Raw genomic sequence first — 22,894 nt, 5'->3', positions numbered from 1 at the left:
ATACGGATTTTATTATTATATATAGCTAAAGTAGAAAGGTTCAGTGTGGACTAAATAACTGTGCATTCAAAAACGAAACATGACTTTAATAACTCATAACTAAAATAATATTATTTTTCATTTATTAAATTCCGTAATATTTTGCATGAAAATAATGAGGAAGCACTCTTTTAAGATTAACTTTTAAACTCGTTTTACAATTGGGATTCACATCATATCAACATTAATCAATTTAAGACTTATTTCTTTCCATGCACAGTTACTACTACTATCTATATTATTTTCTGTTTTATATCAACCTGTGATGCTTACACAATTATGTCTTATATTGCATTGTGGTGGTGTTGGGATTCATTTATGTTCGTATATACTAAAATGTGCCTCTTAAGGTTATGGATATTAGTAAAAGTTAAAATCAAGTGCTCAAATTAATAGTGTATTAGTTAACTGTTAGAATGAAACGTTTCAGGGAGAAAGTGCATTCAAGTAAAAACAACAAGTTATCATTTGAATTATGTTTAAAGGTTCGGAATGAATATTAATTATTTTCCTTTCACGAACATTCATTTTAATGACACTTAGAAGAACAGACATGTATAGAAACTCTTTTATAAAGCGTGTGTTTCTTTTGTTATAATACCTATTCAGATAAAATCAATTATTATTTGAAGAGTAACCAATATTACGTGTTATAGGAACAGGCATCGAAATATTAAATTTCATGTGTAGTGTTAATTTACTTCTGGAAGCAAGGGTAAGTCGCAACTATATTTGTAAGTGAGACTTATTTATATATGAAATCTATATATTTTATGTATTTATAAGATATGATAAGATATAGGAAATAAAGGAAGCAAAGCTATTGATATAGGATTTAATGCTTGAACTTAAGTATAACTAAGTTATTGGTTAGTGTGTGATTATATGTGTACCTACAATAACCAAAGTTCAGGTCAATTTCAAAACAATTATCAACAACATGGAATTTGTGATAGATTGCCTTTCAGACGAAATTTATTTTTAAAACACGTTTATCTCTGTAACCGAATTGTGTGTTTTTTTTCGCTAATAAATCTATGAATCATACCGAATCAATAGTATGCATCCTACCCGCGTACGTTTCCAGCAGTGGTTAAACAGAGGCCATAACCAATGTTGAAGCAAAATGTTCTAAGCGCCATGGACGATGTTGGGCGATGAGGGATTGAAGTGGATTTCATCACAAACATAACGTTCAACCTCAATATAATCATTATGGTCAATACTTTTCTTGCAAAATACGACGTTAACATGTCACTGTACATCATTTTCTGTTCTGTTCAACATCGAATTAAGTCGAGTTGTGTTTTTTAGTTGAAATAAGTCGTCTTAATGTTGTATTATTGACAAGCCATTTGACCTGTAGATAGTAGTTTACCAAAAATTGTACTGTCGCACTTTTTTTCTATAAATTAAAAGGTAGAATTAATATACGATCAAAATACTAGGACATCTTTTCAATATGTTATAACCTTATCACATTACAATCTTTCACACAAATATTAGATATTATTCCCACATTTACTTGATACAAAATTGCAGTAAGGTATAGCAAGATATAGCAATTACTATTTTCAACTTACTTTTAATACTGAAAACAATTCCTAGTAAATTATTGAAGCACAATACTATTTTTACTTCAAACGGTTCATAAGCATGTCGCATGAATTGCACATTTCCACTTATTACTGTACGTAGTTAACCAATGCAATCAGCATTAAGCTGTATATAAAAAGGCTGTGAAAGTTAGCTGTCATCGTTATTTTCCAATATATTTAAAACATTTTGCAAAGTACAGCACACACTTTGTATATAGGGCTTAAAACAGAAAACATATCAGCAAGAAAATAATAAATTGCATCCATTTTTTTCCCTTTAAAAACACTTTTCTCAAAATTAAAAAAGTCAATCAGCGCAGTTTCCAATAACAAAATAACATGTAATTTTGTCGTAGCAAAAGCTACTTCATGAGTAGATGAGAGTAGAAACTAACACTTAAAAAAGAGGTGCAAGATCATTAAAAACATCGCTTAAACAATTCAAATATAACATAGCTGACTAATTATTGTAATTAATATGAACTAAGGCGCTGCCTCTACGGGTTTGAAGTGTTATTGCCGGACACTTTAATGTTAAAGTTTACTTAATGACTAAGTGAAACATACTAGGAGTAAAAGAGAAACGTTTTTCGTAGAAGTTAATGAAACTTGGAAGTCTTTCACCCCATTTTAAATAACAAGCAGTTCTGCTGTTGTTGGCAATTTAAATAGTATATTCACAATCGTCTACAATAGTATTGTATACTTTATATATAATGATATATAAAATTAAATCGAAGTTTGGAGTTGGTCTTCTTATTTGACTAAAATACAGCTTTCAAGCATTTAAGATCAAATACACAAACACATTTGAATAATATGTTACAAACAGAAAATAAATAAAAATGATCACATAACAATAATGTTGCACTGAAGTATATTACAATCAGTGCTAATTATATATATTTACTAGAATTAAATGGGCAAAAATCCATTTAAATATGATGCTAAAACATGGCAAACATCTGCAAAACATCTCAGTGAGAATACAACAGCAACAACAACAACTTTTAATGCATTCAGGCAATAATGCCTATAGCATACAGACAGTTTACGAGCAAACAGGTAAAATTTAGCGAGAAGCATAAAAATAAAATGTGAACATAAAGATAAATGATTTTTAGACAGTAGTTGTGATTTTTTTTTGTAATTAAAAGGTAAATCTAGAATGCTTAAATAAAGTAAATAAAAAAGTTGCAGATGTAGACTTCTATTGTTGTTGTCAGACGATGTTCTCGATTTTAATAACACTTCAACAATTCCTATTAGTCATTTGCTGAAATAAGCAGTTACTATTGTATTTTTTTACCTGGAGGTTAATTGTTTGTTTCAGTGTTAGCTCGAAAAATAATTCACTGAGTGAGCACCAAAAGATTTATCTCACGAGTAGCGTGGCCACGAGTGAACTGCTCACTTTTGTTGTTCACGAGGTGAAATGATATTCTTTCTTATACTAAATCAAATGAGAAATTGTGTATGCCTTTAATTAGACTTAAAGGTCAGTTAATTACATTTTTTAGAAACATGCGTCAATTTTTATGCACACGTAACGTCATTTCGGAAATGACGTCAACGCAATGGTGTCCAAGCCCTGTGCGCGCTGACGTTTGTTTTGGAACCAAATTAAAATACCATTTTGATATGTTTTACCCTTTCAAACAGTGAAATATCAATTTTATTTTACTGATGAATCTTCATATACCACCGGAAAGCATATACTGAAAGTCCCGTGATTCATTTCTCAATTGAGCTCCATATTAATGACGGAATCGTCATTTAAACCGACGTCGGGAAAGTCAGCCGAATCATTTACTCTTTTTCCTGCACTGGCCTTTGTTGCAGAATGGGCACAATATAGAGCAGTTTTGTATTTAATAGCTTGATAAGCCATGCGTATAATAATAAGCAGCAGTAAAATTGCTTATTTGTTGGATTTTCTATAACCTTGGAGTATTTAGATAGTGAAAACAAATGGTACAAGTTGTATAAATAAGGACTTAGAGGAAAGTTTTTTGAGGTCATAAAAAGCATATATTTAAGGTTAAATATAGATTATAGCTATTTAATGAGACATGAGAATAATTTGAAGTTATCAGGCGTGAGGCCATGCTATTGTCTTAGTCCTTTCTTTTTTTCATAACACCTTAGCGATCTGGAAATGAATGGTTTCTAGATGGAGGCATTGATGTTCCATTGATAAAACTGTTTATGTTACTGTATACATATGATAAAGTTATTTTTCCTCAAACTAGCGAATATATGCAACACAATTTCAATATTTTATTCGAATATTGTTCAAAGTGGAGGTAAACTGTCATTAAAGATAACACTAGAATAGTTATATTAAGGAAAAGGTGTAGAATGCCTGACAATTCATATTTTTACTATGGCGACTCTGATATTGAGATTATCTCGAGATACTGTTATCTTGGAGTTAATTGACGTCTGGAATGTAAAATTACTTCAAAAAGCAATTTACAAGTTAAAAATATTTTTGTTTAAATTTACTAATTGATCAGTTGAACCTGCTCTTGATTTATTTGATAAGTTAGTTAAACTAATACTGTTTAACAGCTGTGAAGTTTTTGGGTTTCTCGAAGCAGGCATCATTAAAATAATTATAACACTTTTTTGGAAAGTATCTGGTGTGTTCAAGTTATTACTAAGAATGACTTTGAATTTTGAGAGTATTGGGGGGGGGGGTAGGTAGACCTAATATTACACGCAACGATTAACTTATATTGTTAAGTACTGGTTTAAAGTTTTTAAAAAGTGAAGATAGAAAGTATATTAAAGTTATGTATAATGTATTACTTCAATATTTTAAAAATAATCGTATAACTACTAATTAGGTATCTATGTTAAGAAATATTCTATGTAATTTCGGTTTTCATGAGGTGTAGCTTGCACAAAGGGTAGACAATGTAAATGATTTTGTCAATATTTTCAAACGATGTGTCAAGGACACTCTTGTTCAAAATTGGTATGGTAGAATAGAAAATAAAAATTGAAACAGGTAGATGGTCTAACATACCAAAAAATAAAAGACTATGCAATGCATGTAACAAATAAAAAGACGAGTTTCACTTCCTATTTGAATGCATGTTATTAAAATAAAATTGAAAACAATTCCTCAAGAAATATTATATTAGTAGACCAAGTATGTTGAAGTATATTGGTATGTTAAATATTTTCAAAAGATATTTTGACCCGGTAAGTGAATTTATTTCGCTTTTATCGCAATATAAATACGCCTACCCGGATGCCAAACGTTTAAGCTTCTCTCGGTGTTTTTACCTATGTTTCTAAGGGCCTTAACCAAAATTTGTTTTAATGTATGTCGTTTGAATAAAGTGAAAATAGAAAAAAGAGTGACTTGAAACTGCGTTTTGAGACAAAATAATTATTTTGAACCATTCTATCTAATTTTGATTGAGAGTTTGCATCTTTTTCTTTACGACGGCTTGAGCACTTAACATTTGTAATATATGCTCAATTTTTAATGTTTAAATAACTTTTCTGTTTGCCCTGGAAATTTTATGCAGTTTTTGTTGGCTGTAGAAAAAGATTAGGAATGCATAAATATTAGGTTTTTTTAATCAATACATAAGCTGTAACACTCGTAATTTGTTAACCAATAAGAACGTATAGCTCTTTACATATGTGCTTATTAAATTATTTCTCTTTACCTTAATGTAGGAACTCTTGATGTAATATAACGTCTAACATTACGGCAACAACAAAAAACAACACAAAAACACTATCAGTCTGATTCTATTTCACCACGAGAATCATGAAAATACATAAAAAAACAGAGAACAACTTCTTTATGGACAGTGAAAAATGGTGAATTTTGGAGTATTCAAAGTATTTTTTATTTACATTTGAAATGTATAGTTTGCTGTTTAGCGTTGTGCTCAAATATCAGTTGCCAGACAACTGTGGGGGTGCATAAACCGCCACTGTTTTTGAACGTATTTGCATGATTTGCATGGTGAAATAGTATCGAACTGATTTATTAGACCTTTTTTCAAACACATAGTTTGTATATACTTTTTCGATGAATAAACGTTTCTTCTCTCCTCTATGTGTTAACTTGTTTTGTTTTATTACTTTGATTTTATTTCACTTTCTGATTTCTACAATGCTATAATGACATAGCATGAACTTCTTAAGCTTAATAGGCTTAAGTCACTTATTTCAATTAGCTAAAATACATATTAATAATTGATTTTGATAAATGAAAAATGGTTTCTTCTTATTAGCATACAGATTTTTCTTATATAATTTATAAAAACTCTTAAAGAAGTAAATATAACACATATTATAGAACAAAAAAAAGTGAGTTAAGCTTAATCCTGTTATATTAATAAAGGGACTTAAGAAGTTTCGAGAAATCGGGACCTGTAGTTTAAGTGTTTGTTTGCCCTATGGCTTTTGCCTGATAACATGGCCTTCTTAGTTTACAAATTTATTAAGAGCCGAATAAGCTTGGCCTATTTTACTTCTTTATTAAGAATTGAAACGCAATCTCATCCTGTATCCTTAATCAAACACACTTATCGTGACCGCCTCGTTCAGATAAACTGAATTTAAAAGGTTGAAGAAAAAAGAAATAAACAGGAATCTAAATAATCTCAGTAAAAGCGATGTAAATTCAATTACTCTATTTATGCAAGGAGAGATCTCGTTTGGAAAATAATATCTGTCGCCGATATGTAATATAAGTATTTTCTTTCAATCAGCTTTGCTCCATATATATACTCTGTATCCAATGTGGGAACGATAATTCAATTAGTTGTTTTGTTCTGTTTCTGATTTGTTCTCGGTCTATCTATTTGGACCTTAACGTGTTTTAATGTTCCGGCATATTTAAAAAGAAGTGAATTTGTAAAAAATAAAAATGTGAAATTAACGTAACTAATGATTGATTAAGTTACACAGTCAAATAGTTTGATTTAAGTTAATAAACATAATTGCATTTAAGCTGAGCTGTTTGCGTAAAGCATATTAGTTGGCTCAAAACATTGACTTCATAAAATATATTGCATTGAAAATGAAATATTTATGTTCCTCAACGAAAGCTGAAGACATTCAAGTACGGTGTGTATTGATCAGATGATATATAGAGGGAAAAGATAACAGGACTAAGACAGGTTCGGCCCTATCTATCATTGGTATAATCATTGTTTGTATGAATTTTGATATGGATTGAGTATTTAAACGATTAAATAATTTTAAAGCTTCCTCATTCATTTATTTGTGATTTTATTGTGCATTAAGCGGAATTAAAATGATGACATGATGAGGTAAGGGTAATTGGGAATAATCTATTTCACTTCGATATATCCAAAATATAAGATTTTGTTTTCACCTTTATGCTCATTGATTGGTGAACTAGTACTTATGCACAAGACTCCAATACTATTGCTGCTGTATAATTAACAACACAGATGCGTAATATCGTTTTCATTTAATGTATCGATTAATGGTGAAGGTATTTCACGTTCTATATGAGCGATTAATCGATTATTGGCGGTCTGTGTAGGCCACATTTTAGACATAGGATAATAGCCTTAATATGAAGATGTGATACCATTTTTTTATAATTATGGCAGTCAGGGACGATGAGTCAATTTCACAGATTCTTAATTGTTCGCAATAAATTGAAAATGAAGATTTATACTTTGATAGTCAGTACTCAAGTGATAAAATGACGGACGATACAGGAAGCACAGGTGGTCAAGTGCAGAGTTGACAATGGATTGCCCAAACAAGATACTAGCAAGGCGGAATACGGGTAATGAGGAACTTAAAGACTTTGAGACATGTGGTATGGATGATTTAGCTTTTCTCCAAATTAACAAGATTGAAGACTCACGGCAACCCTGCCTTCCGTGAAAATGCTAGCCGAACATACGAAATCTAGAGTCGATGATCAAGATTATTAAATCAAAGGTCTTACTAACAGAATGTTATATCTTGAAGCTCAAACTAAAAATAAACAAAATGATAATTTACGGCCTTGCAGAACAACGAACCAATAGCACTGTGTATAAAGACGTTATTGATTTTCTATCTGAAACATTAAGGCTCTGATCAAATTTTCATTGATAACACAGAGAGACTGGGACCCGGTTCGCGTAATAGGATTCTCATAAAAAAAATATTTTTGTTACTTTTCGGTACAAACATGAAGTGGATGCGGTGTTGAAATGCATAGCGACTGGCTCGAACAGGCATCGCAGGGGATATGGAATATCCCGAAGAAATCCGGATGGCCCGTAAACGTGTTTGGGCTATTTTAAATAGAACCGCGAAAATAAAAACAATCGTGTGCAACTGCGTTTCCCAGCAGCGTTATACGCCAATTACCGGCTTGTCATGGACAAATCACCCAGTGGCAGGACATTATATACCCATCACGAGCAACGCCCCCGAGGCGTTTAAATACACTGGAAGGGGCAGTCCCTACATTAAGTCAATCCGGCTCTTCAAGTCACGATGCCGTGCTTCGAATCAGCCAATCCAGATCTACCGTCGCTATTACGGCATCACATGGTGATACTGCGACAGTAACATCGGCAACGTACTCAATTGTGGTGCAAGGTTCTCCAACCCTGACGCCGAGCATCCTAATTAACAGCAACAATTTAGCATGTCTATTGTATGTAATGGATGCAGTTATGTGCAGGTGACCAGGCAAGCTAGTGACACTTCTCATACATTCACTCCCTCGCAACCTGTTAAAACTACAAATAATTCGTCACAGCGTGGTCGCTCGCGATCACGAGCATAACAGTCGACCAACAAACCGAGATCAAGATTAGGGAGTACACGTGCGACTCAGAAGAATGTGACCTCACCACTTGAGAACGGGTTTATGTAACAGTCAACATGTAAACACTAGTTAAATCCAATTACCTGTTTTGAACACTTAAGGTCGTTTTAAAAAAGCAATATTTACACCTCAACTTCCATTCCTTAATTGAACTGCCTTTCGGCAATTGCGTCCATCAATCGATGAACGCAACATCTTCGGATATGTTCGGATCGCATTTCATCGCATAACAATATACATGAAAACTATTGATATGGTTATTGTTTGCATTGTGTCAGCAGGTCCCGTAAAATATAAATCAACATTTTATAAAGTGTTAAGTTATTATAATTTAAACGTTTTGTTGCCAAAAGTGTTTCAATTTTACGTTTTAAAGTGATTTCAAGTGGTTGATCTTTTCCCGCGTTATTGTGACGTCATTTGAAAAAATGTTTCCGGTAACAGTCGGGTCGTCCTATTTACAGAATGGGTAAGAAAGAATTACTGATATGTAAACCGAAATGAAATGGAGTATTTTTTAACGTTTCTTGAATAAAGCAATGTACTATTGGTGTAAATATAAAGAATGAATTGCGGGGTTGATGTCATTATCGGGGATATGAACGCAATTGGGCTGGTCAAAGTACTCGTGGAGTCCTTCGGACGCCACACTCTTAGACCAACCCAATTGCGTCCATAACCCGATAATGACATTAACCCCGCAATTCATTCCTTAATTCAACAAATTGAAAACGAATGGTTTTAGCAAGATATTTGATAATGATGACAATTTTTTTGTCAACCAAAACTTGGGCTAACAGTGAAATTAACTATGAGTGTGAGTATTTTAAATGTTTTGTTTTAATATATCTGAGAAAGTAACACGATGGATTTTATAAAACGCAATTCAGGGGGGATAATTGTTAACGTAAGAGCTTTTTTTCAGTTACACAATAAGCGTTTACTACAACATGTAGCCAGTTTTGTGTATAAGGCTTTTGAATTAAGAAATGCAAATACCCAGTAATAGTAATTGTTTCGTAATATTGTTTAATATACATTTTTTACATAGGGTATATTTTTTTACCAATTGCTATGCATAAAATTTCGTTTACAAATGATCAAGGGTCATGTTTGACCCATTTCATTGACTATTTAAGGATTGAATTGCGGGGTTACTTTGACCAGCCCGATTGCGTTCATATCCCCGATAATGAAATCAACCCCGCAATTTATTCATTATATTTACACCATAGTTCATTTTTCATGCACGAATTGTTAAAAAAACACTTCATTTCATTTAAGAAAATCTTTTAGTAATCCATAAGTAATTGTTTGAATTGTTTAAAAGGAAATAAATTGTGTTCTGTTCTATAAAAACCCGATGTCGACAGTTATAATTTAGTATCTCTATGATCTTGGATAATCAACCTGTAACTTGACTGTACTGTTCAAATCTAAAACAAAAATATGTTTAACAGGTACATTGACTTTCGTATACCAAAATGTGATCTCATTTTTTCTCAAGAAACTTTCGCACCAATGTTCATCGACATCTGGTTACATTTATTGAAAGAAGGAAGCGAACAACATTTTTTTTTTTTTAATTTTAGGAACATTTATTTTAAAGATGCACTATTACTCAAACATAAGATTTAACACATTTAATACAATTGTTTTAATACACCAAAAAGGATGAACAAATGTCGAAAACAATAGATCTTATGAAGGACACCGAGTTTAATTTGAAAGAAATGTGCAGAAAACACGGTATTGCTACCTTACGAGACAATAGGAGATCGCAGTAAATATTTTAGCATTCACCAATCATTTAATATTTTTGCATTTTCCGCTTTTAAATACATGGTTATAATATTGCTTAAAGTAATTAATATTTTCCATAAGTGCATTATTTAGTAAGTATTTGACGGTGTATCACTCAAAATGTGTGTATGTTTTACATGTGTAGGTATTGATTTTGAATAATGAGTGTAACTTTAATACAAAACATACTGGTTCCGATTACAAACGTTACTTAGCCGACTTCATAAACAAAACCTAATAACTATACAACTGTAAATAATAAATTATGTATCATATGAAAAGAAATCGATAAAACTATCCGAGCTAATAACATTGACCACGACCCCTTAAAGACGGGGGATCTTTCGGCTGCAGTACATGTTTACAAAGTACGAAACTAGCAATAACGGCTTGACTAGGAGTTTCGATTTCAAAACTAGCAGTCTCGGTTTGACTATGAGTTTCGATTTCAAAACTAGCGCTCTCGGTTTGACTAGGGGTTTAGTTTCCAAAACTTACAGTCTCGGTGTAACACAGTCATGAAACGTGTTATTGTCTGTTCCACATACTGAAGAGGCAAGTTTGTTACAAATTGTTTTTTATTCAAAGTTCTCAAACTGGCTGACTTGTGTTTACCCTGATCTCTCTCCACATAAACAAACTTTATGGATTACTTTCATATTTATCAACCCATCCTTGAAGTAGTGAAACTAAAGGTACATGTTCGAAACGGTGTTTGTGTGTGTGTGCACTCGCAACTTGATTTCCAATATCGTGATATAAGAAAAATAATATATTTGATTTATATCTGACTTAAGTGCCACTTACTGATAACAAGTAACGGCAACAAACAAGATCAGAAGTATTTCAGTATTCAATTTCAATAGTTACAGTGACTACTATTGCCTCTATAATGGTAGTAACTTCGTTCACGAATGCTAGTCTGTCAGGAATTCCAAAGTCCCATGCCCTATTGAGTTGTATATTTGATGCTTTAACTCTTACAAACCATAGGTAGGGAACACCGCAGAACTATGAATACTCAAAGCCAAACGAATTCACTGTTGTACAGAACTACTTTATCTCTGCAAGAACTGTATAAACATTTACATTGTTCATTTAAGGACTTCGAGGCCAAATTATATTTGAGGCCAGAAAATCACAAATGAGATCTTAGAACTATCACGTTATAAGTTAGTGTCACATTTGTCCAAGCGATATGACTTGCCTGACGTTTTCTTTCGAATAAGACTTCAGGCGTCCTACGCAAACGCAGATGAAATACCAGAAAACAACAAGGTGTAATCAAAGTTGTTTTTCACGTAATAAGTGGGTGTCACTTTTGTCCGAGCCACTTGACTAGTCGGAATGTTCCATTTCAGATTACAGCTACCAATAAGCCAGGGCAGACTTATTTAGAGCTAAACTGAGTATTTATATAAGTGCAAGGTGTCATGTGAAATTGAATTATGGGATAATAATACAAAAGAGCGGCTATTGCATACCTCTGTAGAGTTACAATTAATTGATGGGGTATACTAAATTGGTTAATATAATAATGGCAAAATGTCATCGCTTCTAGCTGAATAACTATTGTGAATAATTTATTGTGAAATCAATTATTAATTTTGAAAACTTGGTTGTCAAAATAATTCATTTTTTAAAAGTATCCGTTGGGTCTTTCATAATCCGTTTTCACTAGATATGTAAACAATAATTGAAGTTCAATCTAAACCTCGATTAAGTTTAAATTATTCAATATTTATACAGCTTTAATAAAAGAATGCGCATTTTTCTGTGTGTGTGAAATGATTAAATTCATCTTGTTAATGATTAAACAGCAAATGGATACATATTACAAAAAGGGTGGGTCATGAGGCGGTTACATGACACTTATACTACCAGAAAGTTAGAATTGTCATACGTCTTACAGTTTACGATGTACGTATATCTTTCAAATTGTAATAAAAAAACCACTAGAAATAACAAACACCTGTGAACACTCACGAGTACACATTATTTATAGCAGACATTGACCTTGAACTGATGCCAACGCGACACCCAATCGCCGTAAAATTCCTGGTCACATTTTACGACAACCCAAAACCGTTTTTATCCACATACCCCAATATTACTGTAATATTTTACTGCCTACTTGAAAGGAACACTGAGGATCAAATTAATAACTTTCTGATCAAAGGTAGTGAAAATTATTACAAATCAAAGTTATAAATGCAATGTACGTATCTTTTGACAGTAAGAGAGAAATGGGCCGTTTAATTTGAGCATGCTTGTCCATTAAAATCTTAATATATGGTAGTAGTAGCAGCAGCAGCAGAAGTAGCAGTAGCAGTAGTAGTATTAGAAGTAGTAGAAAATGCGTGCGTTTTGTTGTTGTTGTTTTGTTGTCGCTGTTGTAGTTGTTGCTTTAGTTCATCATCAGTTTAAGGAAGAATTTATGCATCAGAAATAAAATATATCGCGACGCTAAATTATTCACCGGTTTGATGTAGTTTACTTAGAAAAATGAATATGAATACATAATAAAAAGCAACAAAAAGACCTTTTATGTTAACTTCCCAGGCCGAATTACAAATGTTACAAGTAAATTATTTGAAAAACATCGTTTTATATAAAAACTCTAACTGAGCAAAAAATGTCAACGCGGTAGTTAATCAATAGAAAGGACATTAGAAATAAAGCACTATTTTGATGATTTTGATGGTAAAACATACGATTGACAGCTTCAATTATAGGCCAATACCATTATTCAGTGTATCAACGGCCTCGAAAATGAATGATGATGATGATGATGATGATGATGATGATGATGGTGATGGTTGTGGTGATGGTGGTGGTGGTGGTGGTGGTGGTGGTGGTGGTGGTGATGATGATGATGATGATGATGATGATGATGATGATGATGATGATGATGATGATGATGATGATGATGATGATGATGATGATGATGAGGAGGAGGAGGAGGAGGAGGAGGAGTGGTGTGTGGTGTGTGCCTTGACGCATTCAAACATTATTTTAAGTGTCTATAATCGTTTTATTTCGTATGCGCAGTCTCTCATGTATAACCATAAATATACATGACGTATTCTTGTTTATATTTGTGACCAGTCACGGGATTTTTTGCCCGAAACCTATTTTTGGGCGAAAATGAGATATGAGTAATTTCTGACAGTACTATTCTTTAGGATACAAATACTGAAAATAAAATTCAAAAATTTATATTTTTAACGAAATTATGACAAAAACTAGAAGGGCACTTGTTTAAGAAACAGCTGGAAATTCGGTAAAGTTTAAGAATTTATTGAAACATTTGTATTCACAGATGCAATAAATATTCATCACTACATTTTATTCCAACATTATAACGAAAACAACATATTTTCAAAACTATTCTCAATTATTATTGAGAAAATAAATGAAAATTAATTGGTTACTATGGCAACCATTATTGAAAAAGGCGTTTTGGGGTTAAATTTGCATTTAAATATACAATAAATGCCATATGAAGCATTCAATAATAATTGATGTTAATTGATATCCTTAAACCTTACTGTACATGGTGTATGTATTTGACATTCAAAAAAATTCAGAATAAATAAAAACTGTTTGCCAAGTACCGTAGTTTATTGGCAATTTTTCACAATAAATTGACATTAGGTTTGAACTTGCACCTTATACAAACCAATGTATATCTAGAGGTTAAAGTATGTTACCCCTGTAATTTACTACAATTTACCTTATTTGAATGGTATTTAAGTGTTTTTTTATCCTGTTTACCATGGCAACAGGCCACAAGCATGATTATTTTCACACCAACTTTACCAATTTACCTCAAATGTGATTTTTGTATAGCCATTCATTGCTCAGAACACATGAAATGGTAGTAAATATACTCTTTATTTAATAAACATAACAATACTTCACAATTTACACTTTTGTAAAAATAGATCATTTAATAAATGGACACATTTACAAAAATGAAAACAATTTATTTAACATACTAACTACTTAGCATGTACACGTCATTATGTAGTTTTAAGAAGTATGCAATTGGCCACATAGTACATGACAAATTATATTTTCATAGGTAAAAGTTAAAGCTGAAAATGTTTATAGGGTTCAGGAAGGTTTTAAAAATAAAGATATGGAAGAAAAACTGAAAGGTTGCTAAGGTACATTTTATCAGGCTGTGAAGTAACTAAATTTGACAAACAATATTACAAATGTCTTCAATTCAAGCATATATAGGATTCAACTGCCAGATTGTTTTATGTTTGTATTAATAATAATCATATTGTGGTCTCCATTATGGCAGAGGGGTTCTACCAACAAAAGACAGGGTGTAGCACCCTTCTATCACTCATTTGCTAAAACCTCAGTTTTTAACTCAAAATCACTGGTAGCTTCATTTCACATGAACATGTTTCTATTGAATAAATAATTGTCAATAAAAAAATGATACACGATTTCATCAGCTCAGTAACAGCATTCGCAAATCTTATATTTAGTTTATAAATATCACATATCAGTATATTAGTTTTTTCACTTATTTAAGGGATCAGAGCCTTTTTGCATTAAGTCCTTTTAGTTGGATGCGTTCAGGGTACCCTCTATGGACAAGCCATTGTTGTGGGCTTGTCAATTTTAACTTCAATCTCACTGTCCTTAACATGCTCTCTCATGATTTCTCTCACTGGGTTGTCAGCTGAAGTTCTGCAAAATAATGTTCAAAGTACAATACTTAGTGTTTGGAATAAATAATGAAAATTAACTTGAACATCAAAACACACATCTGAATGAAAATGAAAATACATGTAATGTCTAAAATTGTTTTAGTTTTCTGTTTATAGAATTAAATACACAGGCAGTGATACTGTCTATAATGCTTTTGTTATACCTGAACTGATGATATTACCTTAAGTTTGGAATGGACTCCAGGGGTCTCTTGGTGTACTCCAACCAGTCAAAGAATATAACCAGTTTGTCAAGGTCATCAATCCACAAAGGATGTCTGCTGCCTCCATTTGGTCTAAGTAAATAAACATGTTGTTTATATTATGATATAATACCTATTGTTTTAATACAAGCTTTCTTTTACATAATAAGGTATAAAAACAAGTTCAGTGTTTAAATAAAGTACCAAACTTCAATATTTGTATATACAACATCCTTTAATATGGCTTTAAATCAACAGAGAAACAATTTCAGTTTTACAACAGAAACATTTAAAGCACCAAAATTAAAAACAACAACAACAACATTATTACAACTTACCTTCCACAGACCAAATCCAGACAGGACTGAACCTTATGTCACCCGCTTCAATTTAAGTAAATGCTATTTCTCTCCCTTCAGAATACATCAGACCCTTAAACAAAGAACTACATACAATTTATTGAACTGATTGCCTTCAATCCATGACATTTAGAGAAGTAAGCCAAAACTATTTTTATAAGACTTATGAATATTTTGAGATTTCTGATTACTGGTATTGAAAAAATAATAAATGTTGCATTGTTTTCTTATTCTAATGTTCTCATGTATCAATATGCTATGCATAAGTGATGTACTTCAACACTGTTTTGTCAATCATACCTAATGACTGCATTGATCTTATTCTGCCCAATACAGTTGTCCATGTGCAGGTTTGCAGATTCTTCTCAATATGGATGATGTTGAAAATGAGGTACCACACCATTGGCCACATAACAGCTAAACCCTTCATCACTGAGATAAATATCTGTGAACCTGGAAGAAACAACAACTTTGAAATAGAAAAGATGTAAACATATATATTTACACTATAATTTTATGTTCAAGTAAGGTCCTTGAATAATGGTGATATAAAATATGTAAACAAGAGCGTCGCAGAGCAAATGTGAGCGCTTCTCTGCTCTTTTTAGTGAATTCATAAAATATAAGAGTTTTCCATTTCCCCTATAAAAATTAAGTGAGATGGCAAAACTGTATTAACCACTCAATTTATAAATACAATTTACCATATGATTTACAGAACTCTTCAAAGCATGGCCCACTTGCTGTGCCTAGTATGGGTGGAAGACCTGTTCGGCATAGTCAAAGCTGCAATGGATTGTTGTTCTATGTACAGCAGGTGCTTCACCTGAAATTTCACATTTGATCATATAGTTTTAAAAATATGTATTTACTGAAATGCAATTCTTTAACTGTTTATAGTTGGGGTGATACCCTGGCAGTCTTACATGTACACATTTTTGCATGCCAAAGAAATTTCCTGGTAGTCTGAACCTCATGCATAATCAAAAAGCAGCTTGCAGCTACAGTCATTAATATTGGTCCTGGCTTTTAAACAGTATTTTGTGCTAATTCTATATGAACATGTCCACCAATTGCACCAGTCTATTGTTATCATGATTATCATGATCATCTTCATCATTACAGTAATTCATTTCAATGTACGTGAACCTCATGAGGTTGTCTTTTGTGCACATAAATCACCATTGCTAAAAAATATTTTTATCTACAACTTCATCTACAACCACAGGCGCTAGTCACATAATCAAATATTTTGCAAAATCGGCCTATATATGTATTTTTAGATATATCTTATTATAGTATATAGCCGTTTTAGAACATTAAAAAAGTGTGTGTCAAGTACCTGTGTCTACAACATTGCTAAAAAATAGTTAATATACAACTTTAAAATCATTCATAAAATCCATCATTAATTGTATTGATAGTTGGTTGCGTTGAGATAATGAACATTAGTTTGTTTATGTCCTTTTTCGGTGATAATAAGTATGCAAAAAGAGAATATCTGCTGGATTTTGTTTCTGTTTACATTTTCAATGTCAAAATTTCACTTCCGCTTTCTTTTCCTTCAATCAATTTCCATCCATTAGACCTAATTTAAAATATATTGCATTACATTAAAAAATAAAAACATTGTAAACTTATATGCTTAAACAATGAAAAGAATTCTACTTACCTACAAATTCCAAAATTCGATGTAAATGCCTTTGGTTCAGCTCGACCTACATCCTCAAATTTGGGTTAAAAAATAGCACATGACAGCTACGGGAGATAACACCGAAAGTAATAAACAATACGAAAGAAAGTGGTTAAAAACCACTATTTCTATGAACAATACATTTTCAAGAGTATGTTAGACTGAACAATCTAGGGTGACAAAAGTTTAAATGGTTGGCTTAACGACAAATACTTCATTACTTTATTTATGTTTTTACACATTCAACTTTGCGCACGTTTTTCTCGAAATCGAGGCTATCGGTTTCGGGTCAAAAGTCTCATGACGCGTCACATTTATTGCCTTCCTTACAAATGAATAATACAATGTTAGTGATATTTTTTGATGTTATGAAAAAAAAAAGACATTTCGGTGCTACCCCTGCCCCAAGCCCCCCAAAATAAATAAATAAAAAATGAAACATTCTTAACATTTAAAAGTTCATAAAGAAGTTTACGAGCTTCTTGAACAAACTTGTTTATCCTTGTACCAAAAACAACTTGCAGTCTAACAAATACATTCACATATCGTAAGTTTGATTTTGACACCTGACCTGACCGCAGCAAATTTCTGAAAAGATTTGGCCTCACGGACTTCGTCTTAATTTATTAAAAATCAACGATTCCAAACCTTGTTACAAACATTTTAAATTAAGATAACGTTCTTCTAATAATTTAAAAAAACCCAGCACCTTTGTAGCCATCCCGAATCTTTAAAATGATCAGCAGTCATTGAATTTCCGTACATACCCATGCGAAAAAGATTCACAACTCAAATTTAAATAGACTACATAAGTCCTAATTCTGCCAGATATTACGGTAAATAGAAGGATTTTTTCCATTGACGCTTGATAATATGAAACATTACTTCATTGCTAAGATATGCGTTTGCGACCTTTACAATCGCAAAGCTACCGTTGGACAGGTTCGATTACGTTTAAATGGAGCTTGAAGCGAATCGAAACTCTACCAGGATAAAGGAATATTGAGGGGACACTAGTAATTTTAAAAAGCGACCAAAGGTGCCTTTATAACAGCTTTTTTTCAATTTTCGAGCTCTATTTTCATCTTCTTATGAGAAAAGCTCCAGCGATCTAAATACCTCATATTGTATGCCTCATGGCATAGTTGAATCCTACACTTTTCGTTATGGTCCTCTTAGTCAAATTGTCGGGTCAATTCGTGCCAAAAAAGCCATTACAGCAGATAATTTCGATTGTCGAGCTCTATTTTGGACTGCTCAGGACAAAGGCTCCAGCAATCAAAACAAGCTGATATTGTCAGTCTCGTTGCATAGTCATACCCTACACTTTTCGTTATAGTCACCTTAGTCGAATATCCTAGTTTTTGTCCATATGGTTTTTGGATAGCATTGCTTAGGGCCTCTACTGCAGGAATATTCGAGTTAACCCATGTGATTGCCTTTATTTATAGTTTATCATTTTGCTTTGGTACACAAATATATATATATAATATTTTATTTGTTAATTGAAAAGCATACTACAATCTAAATGCCAGTATCTAGGTGCTATACTAACTTCTAACCTCTGTTGCTGCTGGCAGCTAGCTGTTATGATGCCGTGCTGCTTACTCGACATTACATTTATGTTTAAGGGTAACAAACATCATGAACAGACTTTCTTTCTTCTGAAATGAATAGGAATAAAACGTTCGTCATTTTTCCATGACTAAGGATGTTTTTCAGGTAAATGCATTCATTAACACTGACCTGACTTGCATCAAACAGGATGAAGACGCAAATACTGTTGCTAGTTTGGTTTAGTATCCAGGTCATTTTGTCAGGTAACAGTAGATAAAATGCATATATGTACTAGTAACAAAACATGTTTATTAGATATATCGGTTTTAATTGTTTAAAAACAGTTAGACGTCCATATTTGTTAAGTACACATAACTGATTAACTGAACTACTTTTAAGCTGTAAAAAAGCTGTGATATGGGGAATCTTAGCAATCCTGTTTCATATTAATTTGTATTTAAAGAAGTTGATTTGGAAGTAATGTCTATTTTGAAATTACTGATGAAGGTTTTGATTAAAGTTTCTTAAAACCAACAATGCTTTCAGATCTTTACTTAGTTGTTTCATTTGGCACTAGTATTAATGCTGATGAATTCGATTTTAATTTAAAAGCGGATTCAAGAAACATTGGCAATATAATATATGCAATCACACAGCATATTGATTTCATTAACCTATGCATATGCAATTTTTATATTAACCTTTCTATTGATAGGATACAATCTCATATTGACTCATTAGACACAAACAATTAAGATTATGGCTGGCAGTGAGTTGGTCGGACGTTGTTCACATTGTATTTAATAGTTTCCTGTTGTTTCAGGTGTCCAGTTTCAGAATATCTCTTTATCAACAAGTAACGGCCTACGCATTTCGGTAGCTAACAAAACAAATACTTACATTTCGACGATTATCAATCCACGTCAGTTTATTCAAATGATAAGAATATCTAGTCATCAAAGTGGTGGAGTTATGACCATATGCAATGTGAAGGTTTATGGGCGGGAATATTGTAAGTACATTTTATAATTACTGTTAAAGTATATTTGCGTTAACATATTTTGAGACCACAAACTAAATTTCGAGCTGCAATATTTTAGTTATGTTTTAAAACTCAATATCATGGTATAAAATTAGAAACCTTCTCCATGAACGCAAAGCAATACAGAAACTATTATTATGTAGTGACAGCATTCATTGATTGGACGGACATAAACTCATTATGAAGATAACAGTATCAAAAACACTTAAAATAGTGTTTCGTTTATTTTGGACAACTTGTAATTCGGTACGAATCAAATTGAAAACAAACGCACCAGTTATTCTAAAATGAGTTAAATGTTGGTGATGAATTTATTTTGCTTAGTAAATGCACTGACATCTGAGTAAATATATATTAAGTCTTGAATATGTATTAACAACTACTTTTTATAAAATTAGGTCACATAAATAATCACACCTTAGAATTCATCATTCAATAAATGAATATTTCTGTATGTTTTGAATTGACAAATCAATACATACAGTTTTAGTCTTGATTTTATGTATTGATAGATACTATTCGATATCTTTAGATACCATTAAATACTTCTTTACGCTAAGAATTTTAAGGGGTTCCAAATAGTTTTTATTCTAATTAATGACGGCGTCAACAGACGTGCAAACCCTAGAAAGGTTTTATGTTCCGAGTAAACTTTGAGTCTTGACGTATAAAAACAGATAGGCCAATAGTAATACCTATAGCATAATTATTTTGATCAAGAGCAATACCTTAAAGTTAAACAGAAATGACGAATATAATTATATTAATTAATGTCCTTGATTATTATGAAAAAGTTCCTGGCTAATCTTATTGTTGGTTTGGTATTATTGATATCTTGAATACATCTTATATAAATACTAAGAATGCCTAAGAATGATATTTGAAAGAGAATACTTCTTAAGATGGATATTGTATGGCGAATGTTATCAAGCAACAGGGGTCAGATTGTGTCTTCATTGACAATTTCTTAACTTAACATTATTAATTTTGTGATCATAAATGATTTATGCGCTTTAAAACAGGTCGTGTGCTCTTTTGCGGGAACAGACAAACTCACCTTGTTTTACTGACATTGCAAATGCTATGAATAATTTGTATGGTGTAACTAATATAACGAGCAGTAGAGTTCCTTTTATACAGTGACAGGTAATCCAAGACAATCCTCGGTGTACAAGACTTGCACTGCCGAAAGGGCATTGAATGGCAACGAAGATTATGGTTTGAATGATACACAAATTTGTAAAGCTTGCAGTGTTACTAATATAGAAAACTCTTGGTGGGCACTCGATTTAGTCGGCCATCACCTGATTAGACGCATTCAAGTGATTGGAAGAGGTAAAAGAGCTTCTGCAGCCCACATGTTTTTTTTCTTTGCCTAATAACATGAATAAAATATTAATTCATTTAGTACACTTAAGATACTAAGTGCATTCATAATTTTAGCAGTTCCTCGAGAATCCGAGGTTAGAGGTAGTACTAAGGATATATACTCTCGAACATACAACCTTTTCAAATGCGATTCGAAAAATGAGTGATTGATTACCAGGATGATCACTGTCATCGTGAATTTACGTGTAAAGGAGACACTTTCAAATTTATAGCGACGTAATTCTTCAAGATAGACTAGCTTCTATATTGTACCATGATCGTCATGTTGTCTTATATCAGAAACATCATACAGTCTCATAAAATGTTAAGTATTATAACTCAAGTTATAAGTGAGCAGCACTCCCCGGTTTTAGCCATTAGACAAAATTCATACAAATGAAATACTTATATGTATCTAAAAATTATTGCTGTTTTACATTCACGCACTACTACTTCTCAGAAGTTGTTTTAAAATGACATAATAAATGATTCTATGACATAAACGGGTATTAATATGATCTGTATAGATTCAATTCCTATTATCCTTTTTAAATGACCTTATTGATTGTGATATTATGATGAATCATCAAAATTAATAAGATGTGTGTTCTTATGGGATTTATTTCAAAAATAAAACTAGATTTCAAGCCTTCATATCATATTTACAGTGTTTGAAATGTGATGAAATACTATGATTTCACTATATTATTACAGCATGTGTGTGCTGTCCAGTTAAGCAATCATAATGCGCACCGCATGGTCATGCTTGTAAAATGTGTTTTTTCTCCAGACTTATAGACATGAAACTTCAGTATTGTTATTAACATTGTCTTTTTTTAAATGTGAAAGAATAACAATCAAAACCGCATTTATGCATGAAAGCCCTCAATCATGTATGTAGTTTAATTATCTATTTTCCAAAATAAATATTTTTATGTAATGTTAATACATTTTTGAGAGTAAATGATAGGGTATACCACTACAAGCATTTAAAATGCTGAACACACATTACTTTCGAGACTTGAATGCATTATATTAGAGACTGTAGTGGCTGTAATAGTAACAAAAGTGTATCAAAGAACTGATTTTATTTATACTTTGTATCACAATAAGTGCATCATGTTTCCTAAAATGCTTTTTACAATTTCTTAAGTCATGAATCTATTCAGATTGCTTCTTACCAGTTTAGCAGTATAATGTACATTGCTTCTATTAACCTGATTTTACATTTATTTTATTTATTTGTACAACGCCATTGAATATGTTTTTACGTAAAAATAGGCGTTTTATCAAATTAAAATGTTTCATGTTTCAAATGTTATCCACACTGTGTTAAAATTTATTTTAACATTAAAAAAGGATACGTCTCTTATTAATAAATTGATTGAGTTAAAACAACGTAAGCACAGTATTGTTTCTGACCATTATTATAGATAAAATATAGAAGTTAGTGTTTGCTCTTATTGAATCTTGTTATGATTAAGCACATTTGCTTCTTTAAGACAATGCTTTACAAAGTCATGGACTTCGCGTTTCTATTGCTGACGCATTGGGGGGCACGGAAGTTATTGTCCAAGGGAACATCAGTGTACTAGGATTAGACCAAGATATAAACCCTCCTAGACTTGCAAATTCAATCAAAATCACTTTCATATCAG

The 22,894-nt window shown here is 32.0% G+C and overlaps 1 long non-coding RNA gene across 2 annotated transcripts; it reads right to left on the bottom strand.

Annotated features, from left to right (window-relative positions):
• Positions 1–13,613: 13,613 nt before the first annotated feature.
• Positions 13,614–17,334, bottom strand: LOC128227392 (uncharacterized). 2 transcript variants are annotated; one of them, XR_008259807.1, is made up of 6 exons: positions 17,249–17,334; positions 16,281–16,402; positions 15,877–16,029; positions 15,556–15,662; positions 15,197–15,310; positions 13,614–14,994 (listed from the first exon to the last, which is right to left on the bottom strand). It is a non-coding gene; the product is annotated as an uncharacterized LOC128227392 (long non-coding RNA). The 2 variants fall into 2 exon arrangements; XR_008259806.1 differs by having other exon boundaries at positions 13,615–14,994; positions 15,556–15,649.
• Positions 17,335–22,894: the final 5,560 nt, after the last annotated feature.

Source organism: Mya arenaria, chromosome 3, assembly GCF_026914265.1.
Source record: "Mya arenaria isolate MELC-2E11 chromosome 3, ASM2691426v1".
Classification (NCBI taxonomy): domain Eukaryota; kingdom Metazoa; phylum Mollusca; class Bivalvia; order Myida; family Myidae; genus Mya; species Mya arenaria.
Note: the sequence above shows the minus strand (reverse complement) of the source record. Positions and strands in the feature narration are given on the sequence as shown.